The sequence below is a fragment of the Babylonia areolata genome, chromosome 13 (genome assembly GCF_041734735.1).
Source record: "Babylonia areolata isolate BAREFJ2019XMU chromosome 13, ASM4173473v1, whole genome shotgun sequence".
Lineage (NCBI taxonomy): Eukaryota > Metazoa > Mollusca > Gastropoda > Neogastropoda > Buccinidae > Babylonia > Babylonia areolata.
The window spans coordinates 5,464,314-5,468,416 of record NC_134888.1 but is presented as its reverse complement, the minus strand read 5'-3'; the positions used below and the strand labels follow the sequence as shown (position 1 = coordinate 5,468,416).

Here is a 4,103-nt window from a genome sequence, read left to right as displayed (position 1 = left end):
TGCTGTTTTCCATTCTGCACTCTTATTTTCATTGCCCATTAAACTCAGCCGTCGTAAACCTTTCCAGTGCCACACTCGTAACATTTCGTGTGTTTTTTTTAATAGTGTGGTAGTTCCAGACACGCGGAATTTCATCCAAGAACAGTTGGTAGTTTTCAGCCAAGTTAAAAGATGAGCTGTGGTCGCTGTGCTGCTTTGCATTTCTTGCGTCTTCTTGAGGTCAAGGGTTCTACTCACGCAACGCCAATATCCATTACGTCAGCTCTTCTGAGCTTTCCCAACGTCATAGACATGACACCCCCTTTTTTTTCTTTTTTTCTTTTTTTTTTGCAGAAGTTGTTTCACTCGCGTGCTGGTTTGCATTTCATGTGTTTTGAGGTTAAAAGTTCCACACACGAACTGCCAGTTTCCACGAAGCCAGTGGGGACAGAGTCTTTGTAAACCTTCCAACGCCATACACACGATATTTATTTATTTATTTATTTATTTATTTATTTTACAGTTGGAATTCCACACACGTAGGGATTCATTCAAGGACAGTTGGTGGCAGTGTCAGCCAAGTTAAAGATAAAGTTTTTGCTGTAACCACTATACACACGATGTTTAGTTGTTGGTTTTTTTGGTGGTTGTTGTTTTTTTACAGTTGGAATTCCACACACGTAGGAATTCATTCAAGGCCAGTTGGTGGCAGTGTCAGTTTCAGTTTCAGTTTCAGTAGCTCAAGGAGGCGTCACTGCGTTCGGACAAATCCATACACGCTACACCACATCTGCCAAGCAGATGCCTGACCAGCAGCGTAACCCAACGCGCTTCAAAAAAGGGAAGGGGACACCCGGGTACGAACCGGGGACCTCTCGATCTGCAGTCGAATGCTCTACCACTGAGCTATATCCCCAGTGGCAGTGTCAGCGAAGTTAAAGATAAAGTTTTTGCTGTAACCACTTTACACACGATGTTTAGTTGTTGGTTTTTTTTTTGATGGTGGTTGTTGTTTTTTACAGTTGGAATTCCACACACGAAGGAATTCATTCAAAGACAGTTGGTGGCAGTGTCAGCCAAGTGAAAGATAAACTTTTTGCTGTAACCACTGTGTTGTTTTTTTTCATTTCTTGTGTCTTTTTGAGGTCACAGGGTTCTGCAGCACACGCTATGCCAATCTCCATTACGCCACCGAGGACAGAGACTTTCTAAACTTTCCCGGCGCCATAGACATGACCCCCCCCTACCCCCCCCCCCCCACTCCCGCCCTTTTTTTTAAATTCCTTTCTTTTCTTTTTTTTTTTTTACAAAAGTAGTTCAACGCACTTGGAAGTTCATGCAAGGACAGGTTGGTAGTTTCAGCGAGGTTGAATGATGACAGTTTTACCGTGACCACCGTGCAACTTGGCATTTCTTATGTCTTCTTGGGGTTATTATAGGTTCTCCATACGCAATGTCAGTTTCCATTAATTTAACTCTCTCCATACGAACGGCGGCGAAAGAGACGACGTTAACAGCGTTTCACCCCAATTACCATCATCAAAATATTGCAAGCAGAAGGCTCTTATACTGAAGAGGTGAATGTTGACAAAGAATACCACAGTTCTGACGACGGAAGCTAAAGGTTGGGTCATTGAGACACCCACTGGACATCCGAGGGGGTCTGTGTAGAGGAGAAGAGAGGACTGGCCGTACTGAGTGAGTTAAATTAAACCGGCGGGGACTGAGTCTTTCTGAATTTTCCTAACGTCATAGACATGACTCCCACACCGCCACCTTTTTTTTTTCTTTGTGTGTGTGTGTGTGTGTGTGTGTGTGTGTGTTTGTGTGTGTGTGTGTGTATGTGTGTGTGTGTTTGTGTGTTTGTGTGTGTGTGTGTGTGTGTGTGTGTGTTTGTGTGTGTGTGTGTATGTGTGTGTGTGTATGTGTGTGTGTGTGTGTGTGTGTGTGTGTGTGTGTGTGTGTGTGTGTGTGTGTGTGTGTGTGTGTGTGTTTGTTTCTTTACAGTAGTAGTTCCAAGCATGTGGAAGTTCATTCAAGGACAGTTTGTAATTTCAGCGAAGTTTAAAGATTAAGTTTTACTGTGAGACTAGTGCCCTAGCTTTGCACTTCATGCTTTTCGTGTCTTGAGATAATTACAGTTTCCACGCATGCAATGCCAATTTCCTATTTACGTCACCGAGAGCAAGAGACTTTCTAAACTTTCCTGGCGCCATAGACATTACCTCCCCTAGCCCCCCCTTTTTTTTTTAACTCACTCAGTACGGCCAGTCCTCTCTTCTCCTCTACACAGACCCCTCGGATGTCCAGTGGGTGTCTGAATGACCCAACCTTTAGCTTCCGTCGTCAGAATTGTGGTATTCTTTGTCAACATTCACCTCTTCAGTGTAAGAGCCTTCCGCTTGCAATATTTTGATGATGGTAATTGGGGTGAAACGTTGTTAACGTCGTCTCTTTTGCCGTTCGTATGGAGAAAGTTAAATTAAGTTTTACTGTGAGACCAGTGCCCTAGCTTTGCACTTCATGCTTTTCGTGTCTCTAGATTATTACAGTTTCCACGCATGCAATGCCAGTTTCCCATTTACCGAGGACAAGATACTTTCTAAACTTTCCTGGCGCCATAGACATTACCTCCCCTAGCCCCCGTTTTTTTTTTTAATTTTATTTTTCATAGACGTACTCCATGACCACTGTGCAACTTTGCATTTCTTATGACTTCTTGAGGTTAAAGGTTCCGCATACGCAATGCCATTTTCCTTCTTCTTCTTCTTCTGCGTTCACTCGTGCGCACACGAGTGGGCTTTTACGTGTATGACCGTTTTTACCCCGCCATGTAGGCAGCCATACTCCGTTTTCGGGGGTGTGCATGCTGGGTATGTTCTTGTTTCCATAACCCACCGAACGCTGACATGGATTACAGGATCTTTAACGTGCGTATTTGATCTTCTGCTTGCATATACACACGAAGGGGGTGTTCAGGCACTAAGCAGGTCTGCACATATGTTGACCTGGGAGATCGTCAAAATCTCCACCCTTCAAACACCAGGCGCCGTCACCGTGATTCGAACCCGGGACCCTCAGATTGAAAGTCCAACGCTTTAACCACTCTGCTATTGCGCCCGTCATCCGTTTCCATTAATTTAATAATGAAACCTTTTTTGCCTCCAGAAATTGCGGAACACGTGTTACCAGTTTCAAATGTTAACATTTTTTGGAAAAAGTTATATATACTGTTCTTTATTAAAGTTAGCTAGCCATGTGTTAAATAGTCCAGTTGGTTGTTTATTGTAGGCCCCCACACGAACCTCTTTTCAAATAATAATCTACAGATGTAATACATACAATATTTGATTATTGATAATTTTTTGTCCTAATCCCGCTTCCCCCGTCCCGCCTCTCACACACACCCTTCCAATATTATGTTTTTTCTTTCTCCAATCACTGACACTCACCCTCTCCATTTTAGATTTTGTACTCTATCTTTTTCACATTCTGTTCTCTCTCTCTCTCTCTGTCTGTCTGTCTGTCTCTCTCTCTCTCTCTCTCTGTCTGTCTGTCTGTCTCTCTCTGTCTCTCTCTCTTCCTTTCTTAGTCCCCTCCTCCTTGCCCCCCCACCCCCACCCCCCTCACCACCACCCCCGCCCCTCCCCTCCACCTCAACCGCCCCCCTTTTCATTCGAATATACAGAAATGTCGATTTCTAATTAATAATAACAATCATCATTATGATGGAAATGATAATAATCCAAATGATGATAATAATATCATTTATTTTCAGTCTAATATCATCATCTTAGATGAACAGACTATAAATAAATAAACGAAACGAACGATTAATCTAAACCAGCGGGGACTGAGTTCTTTTGAACTTCCCCAACGCCATAGACATGACCCCTATTTTTTTTTAAACAGGAGGAATTCCACACGTGTAAAAGTCCATTCAAGGATGAAAGTTTATTCAAGGACAGTTTGTAGTTTCAGTATATAAAAAAAACGGCTTCGGATCCACCCTGTTTACGCACAACCCAGATTCAAACAGTCCACTGTTGGACGCCGTTCTTTCTCTGTCTCCTGGACCTTGTATTCGGAATGAACTTCCTCTTTCGCTTCGTCAGGTCTCCGCA

At 43.2% G+C, this 4,103-nt stretch overlaps 1 non-coding gene across 1 annotated transcript; it reads right to left on the bottom strand.

Moving 5' to 3' along the window:
* Positions 1–823: 823 nt before the first annotated feature.
* On the bottom strand, positions 824–895 carry Trnac-gca (transfer RNA cysteine (anticodon GCA)). Its single transcript has one exon. It is a non-coding gene; the product is annotated as a tRNA-Cys (tRNA).
* Between the last annotated feature and the right edge of the window lie 3,208 nt (positions 896–4,103).